Source organism: Lissotriton helveticus, chromosome 5_1, assembly GCF_964261635.1.
Source record: "Lissotriton helveticus chromosome 5_1, aLisHel1.1, whole genome shotgun sequence".
NCBI classification, from domain to species: Eukaryota; Metazoa; Chordata; class Amphibia; order Caudata; family Salamandridae; genus Lissotriton; species Lissotriton helveticus.
Window position 1 is genome coordinate 300,416,737 of NC_136065.1, and position 17,848 is coordinate 300,434,584.

Genomic DNA, 17,848 nt, shown 5'->3' on the forward strand with positions numbered 1-17,848 from the left:
GCAGTTTACACGTTTCTTTTTGTTAGCAAATGTCCCCAAAAAAATATAAAGAAAAGCCAGAAAAAACAAAATCAATGTGCAAGCTCCAGCAATACCAGGACCCATGCACATGCCTTGTAAAAGCCATGCCCATGCATAGTTGCAGATCCGTATCAACAGATGTGTGAGAAACATTATAGAGGCTATCACACTAGCAAAAGGTCCCAGTATTGGAAATCATACAAGCATAGTGATGCCTTAAACAATGTAGCTTTAGCGTAAGGGATACCTATATGTAAGAACTAGAAACAGGGAGTTTAATGAAGGCTACAAACACAAGTATGTAAAACGCAGTTGCATGTACACAAAGACATGATAATAATTAAGAAAATACACAAAGAGGAACAGTTGTACATAGGACACAAGCACGTCTGGTCATAATATGGATATTGAGTACAAAGCAAAGAGATACATCACATTAATAGAAACAGAGTCACTGATACACATGAGTGCTCATATATATGGCCAACACAAACGAAAATGCATTTTCGCATCATTAAACTGCCCACATGCCAGTACAAAGGCATGCAAGCAGACCCAGGTTGAGGTACACAGACTTGCAAAAATATAAAAGCGATGCATACAGGCAGGCACTGTGGGCAAGAGTTAACATGCAGCAACTAAATCACGCAGTCAAAGAAAACACTGGTTAGATCAAGCCCTGCAGATTTATCTATAGTGCTAAATGTGCAGTCGATGTCGATTATGTCTCTGATCCCGGAACTCAATTAGTTTACAATGGGCAGAGAGAAGTAGCAGATTCTAAAAGCATCGGCTCTCTGGAAAGTAGCACAGAGCCATCAGTGGGAAGCCAAAAGGCACGCCTAGTACCCATTCAGCTGTTTCTGAACCAAAACCCCGACCCCCATGCTGATTGTCACATCTCGACAGCCACCTAGGCAGTCAGAGGTCAAAACTAAGACTTTAGCAACTGAGACTACAATGTCTCAGGTTACAGGTACAAAGATCTCCTTTAGCCTTGGTCTTCCTGTGCTCCCAGAAACCCAAGCACATAAAGAAATGATAGACTGTGTACCCAGAAACCCTGCAAATGTAACATCCCTAACAGTTTTTTGCACATCTTGACTAAAGACGTAGACATATCAGTTAGGGAGTGAGACAACCAAGGGTCTGTCTGCAGACCCTCCAGGGTGAGAGGCAGAGAACATATCACCTATTTTCACAACAGATGTGTTCAATGAAACTACAGGATTACATGTGGTTTATAATCTTGCAATCTAGTGCTTGGTTCAGGAATTGCATCTGGTTTACTTAAGCAATAAACTTTTATGAATCGACTAAGGGCATGACAGTGGCTTTTCAGTAGGTCAACACAAAACATACAATGGTCCACAAGTTCCAAGCTATGTTGAGAGTGTATACCCAGTCTCTATACTGAATAACCTGGTCTACTGTAATCTACTCTTCCCCTTTACCAGAAAGACTAAGTGTTTGCATATGAAATTAAAATGACAAGTTGAAAAACTACTATTAAAGTCAAGGAATGTGCTGCTTTTACATCTCTGAACTATTACACATTCATAAGCTGTGTATCAACTACCAAGCAGTATTGCCTTACTATGGAGGTGCAGTGGGCGGAACTACGGTAGCAGACAGACGTCACTTAATTTTAATTCCATCATGAGGATCTCTTTTAAATTCACTAACAAAGGATATCTTTGCACGCAAGCATGACCTTGGAACACGTAACTGGATAATAGTCTTTTTTTACATATATGCACATTTTTACCTGTAGGAGCATTAACTTTGATTTCTTAACACTTAAACAAACAATAGCAAACTTTAAACCAAATTTAACAACAAGTAAGTCTTTAGATTCTAAATTAAAGTGCAGCATCAAACTCACGTGTTAAGAGAAGGGTCAGACCGGTATTAATCGCAAAACAGAAACAATGAGCTTATAAAGCTGCTCAGGATTGTGGAATTCCTATTGCCCGACTCCCAGGACATATTGTTTGGGGTCAAGGACAACAGGTTTTCACGTTTATTTTGTCCTTGGGACAAGTAGGCCCACACATGTGCAGCACAAACTTTTTGGTTGCCAGTTACAGTACCACATTATGGATCAGGGAAGGGCAATGTCTGCATTTAAGGTAATATGTGTGTCCATATGTTAATGCGGTTTGAACTTGTATTTATGGTTCAGTATTACAAAGCCTTCTTATTAGGATGAGAGCTCTAAAGAAATGTTGTAAACTCGATCTGCATTTATGACAGTTGTTCCAGTGTAAACATGTGTACACACGTTTGCAAAGATTAACAATTTGAGGATACATACAATGCTCCCAGAATGCTCTCTAATTAGATGCAAATATCTGCAGAAGCTTGAAAGCAAGAACAATGATCCTTTGCTTTCAAAATAAAGTGTTCACACAAAAAATGCAACTACGAACAAAAAAACTTCTTTAAAGCATCATTTAGTAAAATGTGTTGTTGCAGGTTGTATTTCCCAAACAATATTCATAATGGAAAAGCAGTGCAACCAGTATCAACAAGATGATGGGAAACTAAACAAGCACGGGCGAAGCCACTAGGTCTGAAATCGTGTTTTGTTTTGATATGGTTTTTATAAAGCTTTGTGGGAGCCGCCAGGACCTTCCCTTTATAACAAAACGTTGGCAAAAATAATATTGTTTGGTCTCAACAAGCACACATTGCCACAGTACCCCTGGCACTGAACAAAACTACTTTGTGTGCTGATATGCCCCTTGTGAAAGAGCAGGAGTCAGTCAATGTAAGATAGATCGAGGGAGAAGAATTTTAATAAAAGAAAAAAGTCTTTGTTAACGCCAGACCAAATTAGGGGCCCATTTTTTAAAGAAAATCACAAAAATGCACCCATGGTATTTGTCCTTGCATTAGTGCAGATTTATGGCTTTCATGAATTCACAAGCATTTACAGAAATAGACCAGCAAATCGTACTCCTAGAAAATATTTCTTAACTGCTTTTTAGCAGTAGCAAATATGCAGGTGTAGATTTGCTCATGTGAAAATCTTTTGTTTTCAAGTTCACTTTCTCTTCTCCCCAACCCTGGAAGAAGTTTTACTCCTGCCATTGTCATGAGTAAATTTCTAGTCTTAGAAAAGAACTAGCGAAAACTCCTAAAACACGTGATTTAGAAGGTTTGCACAGACTCAAAAAGGCATTCCAACCCTGGAACTATTGCTTAACGCTACCTCCTGCCCCAGTATAAAGATCTTTGGAAAGGTGGCAAAATAAGGAAATTGCTTGAATTCAGACCATCCTATAATATGAGCCCTGGCACATCAGAAATGCTAATATCAAAGCTTTTACGTAATGTGATTGTTGCCATAATCGGTCACTTCACTATGTGGCACCAAAGGGACAAGTGTTTTTTACAGTACAAGTAGTTATGAAACAACCTGTTCCATGGACAAGTAGATATTTTATTTGATTAAATTCCACACCCCTGAGAACTTCAGACGGCCCACACATTGCTAGAGGAGCCCAAATTAGGAAGACATGGTTGAGTTCTGGTATTCAAAGTTAAGGGTGACTGGCAATCAGGTCAAAACATATTCTAATAGAGTTCCGAAAGCAAGTTAAAGATGCAATTGTTGTTTATTGATTCAATGGGGTAGAGGTAGTAGTAGAGGTCCAAGGTGGTCTCAGAATGCAGAGAAATGAGGCAGTCGCTTCCCTAGCCTTGTCCATGCTGCTAGATTAATCTGTATCCCATTCCAAAGAAACAGTGGAACATTATCTGACTCTTGGCCAAATGTACGACCCTATTTTGCATGCGCAAACTGGTTTGCTCATACAAAATACAAAAGGGCCATGTACTAACCCTATTTGCGACTCGCTAAATAGGATTAGCGACTCGCTATTAGGAGGGGGGTCCCTTACTAATTGCGAGTGAGCCCTATGTATGACTGTTTTGCGACCGCAATTGCAAAACAGTCGCACTTTGCCACCATCATCAGAAGTGTGAGAAAATTGGTCTGTCTGCTGGCCATCTGTACCGCATACAGGAAAGTCTCCGGTTATACTATAAATTATGCAAAATCACTCCTTTATGTATTATATGGCCCCACTTCAAAGCTCCCGCCGGGCTGCAAGCTACAAGTCGCAACCGAGGGTTTCAAATATTTAGGGATATATATAACTCCCCAGCCAACGTATTTATCGAAGAAAAGCTCATGAAGCCACTAACAAAAGTTTGCAGAGATGTGAAACACTGGCGGTCGCTTACACTGACGCTGCTGGGCAGGGCAGCATTATTTAAAATGATGGCACTGCCTAGGTTTCTGTACGCCCTCCAAAACACCCCATTCCCAGTCCCCCCTACTTATTTCAAAGCACTTGATGCTGAAGTCTCCACACTACTTTGGGATGGGAAACCCGTGCGTATAGCACAGCACAAACTAGTCTGGAGCTGGTATTATGGGGGAATTGCATTACCCAACATAAAACTGTATTATTGGGCCTCACAACTTATGGTAATAAAAAACTGGCTGCACGCCCCTCAGGATGAACCGGATTTTCGCATGGATGGGTATATTCTATCAACAGACCACCTATTGAGAGCCCTATACACTACTAAACAGAAAAATACTGTCACGGGTCCGACGGCACATAAGGGGGTGCTGACAGGCCACACCGCTCTGGGAGACCCAGCGGCTAGGTAATCCATATAACACGAAGGGGTTCAAGAAATTGGACCTCATTGGTATTTCCAAAATTGGTGACCTTTGGGTAAAAGGAGGGGTTGTTTCTTTCGGTCAACTACAAGACACATACGGCATGGCAACGACCGAATTTTTTAGATATACACAAATCAGACACGCACTAATGAGCGCCATTCCAGCAGTGACACATTTACTGGAGACCTCACCTTTAGAAGACAGACTCCTAACCGAACACATGCACACAAAGGCTATCTCCCAGACATACCGCAAGATCATAAATAACCTGCCGGACCCCACTGCGACCCTGCGGGAGCGATGGAGACTGACGTTGGGGATATGGACGACTCAGACTGGCAGGAGGCGTTGGAATCTCCACGAGAGGTGGCGATCTCTTCAAAGCTCAAATTAATTCAGCTCAAAATCCTTCATCGTATGTACTATTCACGCATAACAGTGCATAAATTGGGACGACCGCCCGACCCCCTATGTTTACAACAATGTGAACTCCAAGGCACATTTTATCACATCATATGGGAATGTCCGCGACTTCAACCCTACTTGGAAAAAGTCAGTAGTGTAATCTCATGGGTGGGAGGGGCAGAAGTTCTGCCGGACCCAAAGAGATGCCTCCTCAGCATTTGGGAGCCGACGGACTTAAACCTAAGGCTGCAGGATTGGGCGGCATTGGGGATGACAATTGCAAAGCGGAACATAGCGAGGAACTGTGGTCTGGGAGTGGTCACAACATAGAAACGACATAGATGGCGCAATGGTGGCGGAAAGGGAGATAAATACCCACAGGGGATGCCCCAAGAAATGGTCTAAAATATAGGGACAATGGAACGAGCTTAGAGGAAACATATGCGATCCCCCACAGACAGAATCAAACTCGGATATCAGCTCATGACAGAGGTGTTGGAAATAATGCATTCCTGTTTTGATTATGCTACAATGCACAAACTGGGGAAGGGAACGAAACCAGGAGTTTTTATGTATCTGTATGAGCGACAACAATGGTTATTATACTGTAAAAAAACATCATAATGATATTTCTAAATATGCTGTAACCGATAAGTGGATAATATTCAGTTTATTGTAGAAAAGGCAATAAAACATTTTTTTTTTTTTTAAAGTGTGGGAAAGCACCTGCAAAATGGAAGGGGTACCCAAGGGACCCCTTACCCTTTGTGAATGCAGGGAAACATATTTTTTAGGGGCAGGCAGTTGCCCCAGGGACCACTACCTACCCTTATAAAAATGTTTCATTTTTCTTTTTTAAAACGCATCCCGATTTTCTTTAAGGAATCCGGCCTGCATAAAAAAAAACTCCAGGCATGGAGGGCTGCGGAGGCCAGCATGCGAAAATATCTGGGTGGGGCCATCCATTTCAAATGGGGTCGCAAATTGCGAGTGCCTCATTAATATTCATGAAGCATGCAATTTGCGACCCCATTGGGAATCACAAACAGTGTGAGACACTGTTGAACATTGTGATTTGCGACTTGCAGTTTTATGCAATTGCGACTTACAAATCACAATGGTCATACATCTGGCCCTCTGTCCTTTACTATCCTCAGGAATATTTTCTTATAGGACCTCTTCCACAATGATTCAATCTTTCTGGAGCATTGGGCAGTCATTGGGTCTCTTTTTTTTTTTTTTGCTTCTGCCTCATGAGTGCGGTTGAGAAACAATGAAGGAATAGACAGAAACCTGAAGAGCAAAAATTCACTTGAAAATTACTAAAACGCAGCCATTATTAAAGCAAAGACATGAACTTCTCTCTCTAAAGAACCTGGCCCCAGCAGTCTTGCTCGTATGACGCGCTGCCCCTTCTCCGGAGACCACTGGGCAAGGGTAGACCTGAAATAAGACTGTGCCCACAATATTCATGCTCTTCCCTGAAAGCACTTTTAAATTTGAGAGGCCAGGCCTTTAAGTGGAACCGAGAGGTGCGGATGCGGACTCAGATTCTGCAGGTCCAAGGAATCCAGTATCAGAAAGGAAGACTTTCAACTATTAAAGATTCAATCCATATGCTTTTAGTCAAACAGACGATTGAAGTGGAGAGTAGATCTAGTCATAATAGTATACAAATCATTGGCATACTGGGGAGAGCAGAGGGCTCACATCCGGCATGGTTTCTCCTGGAGTAGGTCTTTGATGTCAGAAAAGAACTGGTCTACTTATTCTATGATTGAACGGACACACCAGGTTAAAATGCCAAAGCCTCACTTGTATACCTGGGGTAGGATCTCACCTACATGGATAAGGACAATATCCACTGCACCAGTGTAGGAAGCTGTGTCTGCATATACTATACAAAGTGAGGTATAGTGTGCACAGAATCCAGTGTAACCCCAAAGGCAGGCAAAGGTAAAAGTAGATAGCACCTTACTCTCTATTTGTGGTAGTGTGGGCGAGCAGTAAGTCTTTATCGGAGGGTAGTGTTAAGCATTTGTTGTACACACTCAATCAGCAAATGATTGTCACACACTCAAAGACCGCACTCACACCAATTTTGTTTCTATAAAAATATTCTTTAAGTTATTTTATTTCCTAGAACCAAGCAAGCCTGGCACAGGTAAGCGGTTTATACTTTGCAGTAATAATAATACAGTTTGACTTTAAGTAATAATACAGTTTGAATTGCAGTTGTAGATGTACTGTGGGTTTATTACAGTAGAACTACTAGTAATGAAAGGCTTTGAAATATTGTACATATACTTTGGCTTTTCAATAGGATGTCAAACAGATTACTTTACAGATTACTTTTCTTACACAGTGTAGCATACTTGGATCCTACACTGGGACATTTCCTGTAAACAGCTAAGTAAAAGCGTTTTTGTTATTTGGTTACAGTTTTAAGGACTTCTATAGATTTTCCAACTCCACACTTGGAAACTTTTTCATAGAAAAACAGTCCATGTTATCCTATGGGAGGAAATAGTGTTACTGGTTCACAGGTAAGCACTTTGCTGTGGGAGTTGGGTTTCTGGAGTTAGACTCAGGGGTCCCCCAGGTTCAGTGATGCACTCTTGTTACACCCTCAGCGACACTAGGGCAGCGGGGTGCTGAGTCCCAATGTTATCCAATGGGGGATTGGGGGCCTCTGGTTGGTGGCTGTTCAAGAGCAGGCCACAAGGTTGTGGGAGCAAAGCTCCTGGACTTAAGCTCAGGGCAAATGAGTGTTCAAGATAGCACCAAAAGTACACCCTCCGCAGCACTAGCGCAGCCGGGTGCAGGTTTGTCGCGGGTGCCCTGTTACTTTCAATGGGAATTCTCCGGTTTGCTAACACACTGCAGGCTCGGGGACGAAGGTCTTCTGGGTGCGACCATCACTTGGAGAGGTAAGTTGGGGTACTGGGGGTTGGCTAGACACTGTCGGTTGGGCCACCCAAGGCCGTGGGGCGTTGGGTGCAGGGGTGTCTTTTAGGGTCAGATCTTCTTACCAGCTCCTGATCGCAGTTGGGGGGGTCCTTGTGGATTGAGGCTGCAGGTGTCGGCTGGAGGCTTGAAGCAGGTCAGGGATCACCGGATCTCGGGTCAGAATCCCTGGAGAGACCATCTCGTGGTGTTCGGTCACTCGAACTCAGGCCGTGGGCGTCGGGTGCAGAGTGGTGTAGACTTGCGGATTTCGCCGGAGCTGGAGTCTGTTGGTGAACAAATCCGGTGTTCACAGAAGATGGTCTTTTCTTTGGAAGGCAGGGCAGGTCCTTGGGGGTTCTTGAGATTGCTGGCCGATGGACACACTGGAGTTTCGCTTCTGCAGGTTAGGGCTGGGGCCAAGTCAGTGGGCGTCCTACTATTCTTAGCTTTGGCACGGCTGTTCGGTCCTTCGTTTTCTTTTCTTCTTGTGGTTTCTAGTCTGAGGAGGTAAGGTTCAGGGGTGCCCCTACATACTAGATTTAGGGGCATTACTGGTAAGTAAAGGTTGGGACCAATGGGTCCCTTTCTTGGGGGGTACAATCCCTATTATGCCACCCTACATTGGGAGGGGGGCATATGCCTCACTCTGGCTGGCTGTGTCCCCTCATCTGCAAGATGGCGGGGACTGAGAGTTGTGCTTCACCTCGCCTCCCCCACCTGAGGGGTGAGGTTGGCAAAGGTGGGCCCACCTTCCTTCCACACTTAGTTTTCCCATCGGTTCTCCCGCCCAAAGTGCGGGTCAGAACTGGTGGGGGCCAGTTCCTGAAAGCAGCAACAGGTCTGGGGCCGCAAGCCTTTGAAGCTTCCCCTTCATGGACCCTGCCCATCTTGGGAAGGAGGCTTAGCACCTTGTCCCAGGATGTGCATTGTTTCAGGCCCCAAGAGCAGCAGGCTCTCGGCCCAGGCTGATGGTGACAGCTGAAAGCAGCCACTCAGCCTGGAAACTAGTGTTAGGTCATTTTTCAGGGGGCATCTCCAAGATGTCCTCTGTGTGCATTTTCCATTAAATCTCACACTGGCATCAGTGTGGGTTTAATGTGCTGAGAAGTTTGATACCAAACTTCTCAGTTTTCAGTGCAGCCATTATGGTACTGCGGAGTTCGTAATGACAAACTCCCAGCACCATATATTCTTAATGGCAGCACTGCACTTACAATGTCTAAGAATGGACTTAGACACTGTAGGGGTACAGGGCTCATGCACCTCACTGGTATAGGGCACCCAGCTAGAGGGGTGACTGATCTCTGCCAGGGCAGTGAGTTGTAGGCATGGCGCACAGGGATGTGTGCCATGTCGACTCTTCACTTTGTTCTGCACCAAAACACGCAGCCTGCAAAGGCAGTGTATGAGTGTAAAGGTACAGGACCTCCAAGGGAGGCACAATAAGTGCTGCAGTCCTTACAGGCCTTCCCTGGTCACAGTGCCCTGGGTACCTGGGTACCATTAACCTGGGTTTTGTCTACAATGCAGTTTTAGGTAAAGAACATAGGTTCTGGGTACCCGATTAGCAGGAACCCAGGGCACACTCAGTCAAAGTACATCAGCAGTTCAGCAAAAAGTGGGGGCCACCATCCCTATTCACAAAAGTGATTGTTCTGTCCCGATTATAGAAAACTGGGTCAACAGAGGAAATCCAGGCTTTAAACAAAAGCCCGGAACGATGCAACTGCAAAAAATAGAGTCAGAGTCAGAGTCAAAAACACTTTATTCGATTAAATTAAAATCACAAAAGTATGCTATACATTCATAGTTGCTTATTGAAGTATATAGAGAAATTTTTTTTTTTTTTTTTTAAAATAACTTAAAAACAAGACACTTTATATACACATACAAAATTTCATATTTACAAATTCATTTACAAAAGTTATAAAAGAATTAAAATATTTATCCTCATACTGCACTGTGTGATTTGCTACTCAATTTCATTTATACATTATATAGAATGGAGTATGTTCAGTAATATATTTACAATAATATTTACAGACCTATAATACAATCCTATTTGCAGTGCTACCCCTACTGGGCATACAGTTTTTAACAAAGGCTAGGACAATTGATCGATACCTTCACTCTGTTTCGACGCGACCTGATGGACATGGTGAGAAAGTTTGCCACCCCGTACATGATTAGGGGTGTTTCCATTAACTGTAAAAACAGAAAGGCAGGTTTCACTTGGGTAAACTTATTATCCTTTAATATGGGCTTAATGTATTTCTCTCTTGCAATTCTGAGAAAAGGACAAAAAAAGAAAAAGTGAAGAGAATCCTGATCTGAGAAATCGTCACACTTACAGGGGGCGTTCTCATGTGGTTTACACCATTTATTGTATTCACCCAACAGGAAATGAGACTGATCAAAGCGAAATTTAGTGAGGAGCCACCGATGGAAAGGTTTATTTACTACCGACAGGTATGGTTCCATAGCTAAAGATGTTATTGTCAGAAAATGGGACCTCACGGTTGGCTTCATAATCTCGCGAGTTTCTCTATCGGCTTCTCTTTTCTTTATATATTCCAGTTTTGCCCAACTGATATCATCCTTTTGTAGGCCTTCAGGATTGGTATACAACTCAGGGCGGCCCAAATATTGTGCAATTTTCTTAATATAGAAAAGCCACTCGATCTCAGCCACACGATCCCGCCCCATACAGTCTTTTATAATCGTGTGGTTCAAGGTTAAATTAGGATTAAGCCAGGTTTTAATCCATGCCCTCAGCGGTGCAAAAGACAACATATCTTCGATGTAACCCACCCCTAATTCCATATGTACTGAATGAGCAGGTGTGGAGTTAGGTAAACCCAGAACATTTCGCAAGAAAATGTTCTCTGCCCTTTGAATTTGGGTTGTGTTCTTATGTCCCCAGATGGAGGCTCCATATCTTGCTATTGCCAGGGTTTTGGCTTTGTATATGGATAATATAGCTTCAGTTGGTTTACCGCCTAGACGTTTTGCAAACCCCAATATAGCAGCAGAAGATCTTTTTACTGCTGCGGTCTTGTTCTGAATTTGTGGTACCCATGTCCCTTTCTCGTCAAACACCACACCTAGATATGTGAAGGTTTTTACCTTAGTAAGTACAGCACCGTTACAGGTCAGGGTTCTGATATTACTTTTTGAACTACCCACAGCCATGACGTGCGATTTTCCTGCATTAATTACTAAATCCAAGTCTTGCATAAAAGCCCCAAAGGTATTAAGGAGAAGTTGAAGACCCCTCGGGGTCCTTGACATCAGCACCGTGTCGTCGGCATATAAGAGTACCGGCGTCACGGAACCACCCATGCAGGGCGCATCTGCAGAGGCAGTTTTCAGCGAGTCACCAGGGGAGTTAATATAAAGGGAGAAGAGCATAGGTGCCAAAATGCACCCTTGGCGCACTCCCCTTCCCGATTTAAAAAAGGAGGTACAATTCCCTTCTTGGGTCATGCGGATAGTTGCCTTTAGATCACAATGGAGTCGCGCCAAAAAATCCACAAGAGCCCGATCCAGTCCCAATTCTAGGAGTATTGTCCACAGCTTTGACCTATTGACTAGATCAAAGGCTGTGGACAAGTCCATGAAGGCCAGGTACATCATCCCCCTTGATGCTACAGTGTATTTGCTAAGAATAAGGTGCAAATTGAGGCATTGGTCTTCTGTACCTCTTGCAGATCTAAACCCATACTGTGCATCACACAAGATGTTTTTGTCGGTTGACCAGGCTGAGATTCTCTCTAGTATTATTTTACCCAAGATTTTAAATGAGGTATCTAGCAGAGATATGGGTCGATAGCATCTAGGGTCCCCCCTTTGGCCCTTCTTGAATATGGGGATGATGACAGCTTGTGACCAAGTAGTTGGAGGTTTTATCTTATCTATACCAACTACATTAAAAACATTAGCAAGAACCACTGACCACATTACTGAGTCTGTTTTGTACATATCAGCGGGAACGCCATCTGGCCCAGGGGCCTTCTGTGATGACATGCCTTCGATAGCACTCTGTACCTCTTTAATGGTAAAACTTAAAAGAGGGGCTTGGATGTCGATTGATGTTTAATTAACAGGGCCTAAGTCAATATTGCTGCCATAAATTTTTTGGAAGTGGTCAAGCCATTCCTTCTCAGAGATATTTAATTCCAATGGCGCATTTTCTTTCCCATTGAACAGCGGTGTATTAACAATGGTCCAGAACTTTGCGCTGTCCCTCAGGGTAGCTTTTTCATATAAATTATCCCACGCCTGTTTCTTGATTTCCTTCTTCCTAGCAAGGATATCTTGATTGTATTGTTTTCTAAGCCTCGCCACCTCCATTCTATCACGGGGAACCTTTTTGAGTGCTTTCTGGAGTACTCGGTGTGATTTGGAGCATGCCTTGTTGAACCACCCCTCAGCCTTTCTCTCTCTCTTTGTGGCTTTGCATTTTAGGTCATCTGCCACCTGGCGACAGATGGCTTCAAAAGACTCAATGATGTTCCCTTTAAATCTCAAGGGCTCTCTACAAACATTAATATCACTACCCACTTTCTCCTTAAGAGAGTGAAAGAACTCCTCTGGAATAACTTTGCTCCATTTCACCCGTCTCCCTTGCTCTTTTACAGTTATGTCAACAGCAAGATCTACTTCTGGGTTTTTATTGAACAATGATAAAATATTATCCTCCATATTCAACACAACCGGGTTGTGGTCACTATGTATAGTATGTATAGCATTGTAAAATATCACATTCTGCAACATAGCTGGTGAGATAAAAATATAATCTATAATACTGTTACAATCCCTAGCTCTGTAAGTTGGGACCCTTTCTTTGCAGTCAAAAAACTCTGGTTCATAAAGCTCGTTTTCTAGAAGCAGATTTTCTAGGGTTGATCCTTTAACAGAGTGTTCAAAATGTGGGGGTTGGAACATATCTACATTCAAATTATCTATAAAATGACAGTTTTGCTGGCATAGATGTACATTAAAATCTCCCAACAGAATGAAATATATCGACGCGGTTTGACTCTCTTTAAAATCATTCAAAAACGTATTCAGGGAATTGAGACTTTCGATATCACCAGTGCCTTGGGTGGCGTTATAAAAGTTAACGTAAACGCATTTAGATTGATTAGTCAATGTGACTTCCAAGGCTAAAATATTTTGGGATAGACTGTTTATTACTTTTATGGATCCATTCATTTTAACTGACATTAAAAATTGTAAACCTCCTTTGTTTCGACCTGAATTTGAGGCTTGTGCAGCAAGAAAGTAGGATAAATACCCATCTATCCAAAAATCACAGGCCGTATCCCATGTCTCCTGCAACGCTATCACATCATATTTTTTCAGTATAGTCAACCAATTTAAATCTTCCCTTTTAGAGCGGAGACCTGCAATGTTCCAGCTCATTAGGTTAACTATAGAACCCCTAGCAATGCTATTAATAGATGTAGACACGGGGTCAGTAACACTATCATCAGGTATTAGTCAATCAATCTCCTCCAGATTTGATAGTGCTGAAAACATATTTGATAGCTCCAAGCCCTTACTTAGTTCATGTCCCCGGTTTACATGAGTTATAGGTAACATACCAGTTGTTTGTGTTGCCCAGGGGCTAATACAGTGAATTTTAGCTGCAAAAAATATTAATATACTCAGCTAAATTAAAAGAGCTTGAAGATGAGAAAGCCAATTATTTTTTGATTTGCATGAAGTTGCTTGAGAATGTGTGGTGGAAAGAATAGACCATAACAGGCCTTTGGGGGAGGGGGAAGGGAGAAATCAGGCACACGCAATAAAATCCTTTTGAAAGGCTATGCAATAGTGGGCATGGGCGTCTCAATCTGTTGTAGAGGATGTAGTTTTTTTTATTCCTCTCATTGCTTTATGTCCTTCTGCTTTCGTTTGATTGCTTTGCGTCTGACCACTGTGGTCAACCATGGCTCTCAGACTGACTTTTTCACTTCTTACTCCTTAGTTATCTTGCAGAACAGAGTGGGGTATAACCTCACTCCTACATGGCAATTTTGTGGGATATTTGTGTTCCATTGCTTTTGTTCAAGCAGGCAGAACAAAACAAGGTCATTTACCATCTCAAGTGCTGTTGTTCCAAGAGATGGATCTACTAGACACGAACTGTAACTTTCTGAACCAATACGGATACAACAGTCTCTTTCATTCAGGCGTTATGAAAGGCTTCAGGGGGTGTAAATCCTATTTCATAAAACCAGTTTATGGTACCCTGAAGCACAGACTGACAAGGTGCCGAAGGCTGAGTGGCTAATGAAGGATGACTTCTCCACATTTTGGTGTGAGGACACTGAATCCGATTTCCAACTCAATTCAGGCTCTGTTTGGTATAGCACATCAGGCCTTCAAGGCAGTCGTCCGGCAAAAGGACATGGTATATCTATGTATTATAAAAGAGAAACTTTAAATTACAACACAGTAAGTGAAGATCCTCACCTTTGAGCAGGGATTCTTTGCCACACTGCAAGAACCTCTCCAGAGTCAGCGTACAGAAGTTAAATTGAAGCTAAAACTATTAGCTAAAATTACCTGGACAGCATTGGAACAAATACCAATTATTAACTATAAAGACCATTTGCGGCTTTACTGGCAGGGCAACCACGAAGTGGCCTCCAAAGTGGTTACTGCAGTACTTACTTCCAAGGAGCCAGAAGCCACATTTGCAGATCATCTTCTGGTGTCTGGTTATGGAATGCCTATCAATGGAGGCAGAACAGTCCCAACCCCAACTCCAGGATTTGTGAACTCCAAATATCGGATAAGGATGCTTTCAACCAATCTTTGAAGATTGAAGAGGTGGCTGCAAAACTAGAGGATTCAGTCGTAGAAAATTACTTGCCCACTGAGTTCTTAAACATGTTCAGTGAAGCCTCCGAGGTCAACTGTTCCAAGTGACCTCTGTAATGCAACTCTTTCAGTCCTCCTGAAGCGTACTCGTGAACTGGCAGGTCAAGGTCATTACCTCCATAACGCACCAATTAAAAATTGATTTATACTGGAAGGAGGCAAACATTACTTTCTTTGAAGGTTATAGCTGGAGATAGCTAGGACCCATGAATTCCACTGCTGCAGCACATTGATTTTGGCAGACCTTGAGAAAGGTTTTGATTTTCTCAGTTGGTCTTTTTTAAGTCGAGCCTGGCGGCAGCGCGCATGCTCTGCGAGGCATGCAGTATTAGGGTATGTTGTTGAAGCATCTCCCACTCTCCGCCCATATTTGCCATTGGCTTTATGTCATTGTCCTTCTTAAATGGTGGCGTCCGATACGTTAAAGGGCTTATTAGCCCCGCCATGGTACCGCCTTGTCTTCCTTTGTTACGGCCCATAACAACTGGACCTTTTACTTGGCTGGTTATACGGCCTGCTTTATCTAGGGGTGAGCACTATTTTTGTTATTGTCACTGATGGGGGCAATGGTGGCTGCTATTTGCATAATGATTGCGGCGCCCACTTTAGGGAGGCCGCAATCATTTTCAATTTTAACTTTATTCATATTTCATGTTGAACGCGGCGTCCGCTTCAGGGACACTGCGCTTTTTTTTTTTTACTTCAACACTTGAATCGGAGCCGCACTCAGTTATAAAGTGAAATAAACATCTGTAATGCAATAGATCTCACATTTACGAGAGTTTAAGCTATTGGCATTGTCATTTACAATGCCAACATCTTAAGCTTGTGTACATGCGAGACCTATTGCATTGCAAATGTTGTTCTATCTGTCCATTAGTCAAATTCATTTTAAACCACAATGGGGGCATACCTAAGCAACATGGCCAACAGGACAAACCCCGGGGCTCCCGGCCACCTTGCAGCATTATCCTTCATTAATCCTGCAAATCTCTTTTCCATGCCATAAGAGGCAAGAAGAATACTCTCAGTGCCCATATGAGAACACGCCGGGAAAGGAAGACCCAAACCTCGGCAGCTGTCATTGCGCCAATCGCAAGGGCCTGGGCCGGGCCTGCTCTCGAGCTGCAGACAAGATTGCCGGGTAGGGAGCGCAGGGGTGCAGGCCCGGCCGTCTACCGCAGCAGCAGCCCTTCCTGGAGGGGGCAAGGGGCAATCCGCCCCCCCATGCTCCGGAGACCAGGGTGCAACACCTGGAGGCACTCAGGCCTTATGCGGGGAGGAGGAGCAAGCCTGGAGGTGGCTCCCACCGCACCTGTGAGGGAACATCAGCCGCGAGGTACTGCAACACAACTGCATCTGCCTCTCCTCCGCAGCGTCTTATTGGGTGTTTTGTGAGACAGGAGCAGCGAACCCGTACTGGACTCCCAGCGCGGATGCCGGATTGAGTAATGACTCGGCGGTCGAGGCCCAGCGGGTCTGAAGACATCTCAGCGGGGCCCCTCCCCCCTTTCCAGGCGGCTGCCCGGAGAACACTGGCAAATGACAGCCTAGTCAGGCCTGCCAGTGTGTGGGGGTGCGGCTGGGGGAGTGCCGGGCCTGCAGCCACAACTGAAAGAGGGGGCTTCGCTCATCCTCCAACTGCAGGACGAGAGGGCGGCGCAGCACCCCAGGGGGCTGGGGGTGGACATCCTACAGGTCCCTGGATTCAATATCTAGCCAACAGACAGTCACCACACAAAAGCTGACTGCTGGAAACCCCCCATCTTGCGCTATAATTTGACGTCTGGACTTGTGACCCAGGCCTGATTCACTGGGGGCCTGCTGGAGTGCACAGAGAGCAGCCAGCGTCCTATAGGGGGAACACTAGAATACACACACTGGCTTGCACTGGCCCCCACTGCTGCAGGCACCAGGCTGAATAGATCTGGCTGCACAAACCACACTGTGCGAAACACGAGCAATAGACAGACCACAGAGACGACATGGGGAGTAAGCAAGCTGCTACAGGTGCCAGCTGTAGGCCGGGAGTCGTCCAGGGCCGAGATCCTCGCCGCAATTCACAGCTCCCAAACAGCCCTAGAGAACAAAATAGAGGCAGTAGCTATAGACGTTAATCTCGATCGAGCAGACCTGCGAAAAGTTGCTGACAAAGTACAAACAGCAGAAGGAAGCATCCTAGCACTTCCGGGAGCAGTATCCGCACTAAAACAGGTCGCCCAGATGTCTACATCCACATCAAACCAGGACTGCAGAGCGGACAATGTGGAGTGGCGCTCGAGGAGGAGTAACATCTGCTTACTGGAGTCCCAGAAAAAGTGGCAGTCAATGCACTTGAGAAACATGGGTGCGCACAGCATTGCAGCCACAGGGACTCTCTGGATTCTTCGTAGTGGAGCGAGCGCACAAAGCCTTGGCACCTCCGCCGGGTGCTCCGCCCGTGCTCTAATAGCTAAAATCCTTAATTACAGGGACAGAGACTGTATACTCCGAACCGTCCGAGAAAACCCCACCATTTACTTTGAAGGAGCCTGCATATCTATCTATCCTGCCTACATGAAACTGGTTAAGGATCAATGCAAATCAATCAATGCCAAAGCTCGGCTCCTTAAACCTTAAATATATGCTGCTATATCTGGCGAAACTCAACGTCCTCTTCCAGGGAAAGCCACACTTCTTCTGTATCCCAGAGGAGGCCTGGACAGGACCAATGTAACACCTATTGCCCACTCAGGATCAAGTTGGAGAGGTACCAAGCCCTCCATAAGTGGCGGGAAAGCAAGGGGTGACAAAAACATCAATAACAATACCCCTCCTGCTAGCTCCAGCGGGGATCCTGTGGGCCCACAATGAATCACAATCAGCGAAGATGGG

At 44.3% G+C, this 17,848-nt stretch overlaps 1 protein-coding gene across 4 annotated transcripts in view; it reads right to left on the reverse strand.

The window, feature by feature from the left end:
* Positions 1-17,848, reverse strand: part of UBE4B (ubiquitination factor E4B) — a 1,139,522-nt gene that overhangs the window by 871,673 nt on the left and 250,001 nt on the right. The gene's annotated exons all lie outside the window — the stretch shown is intronic.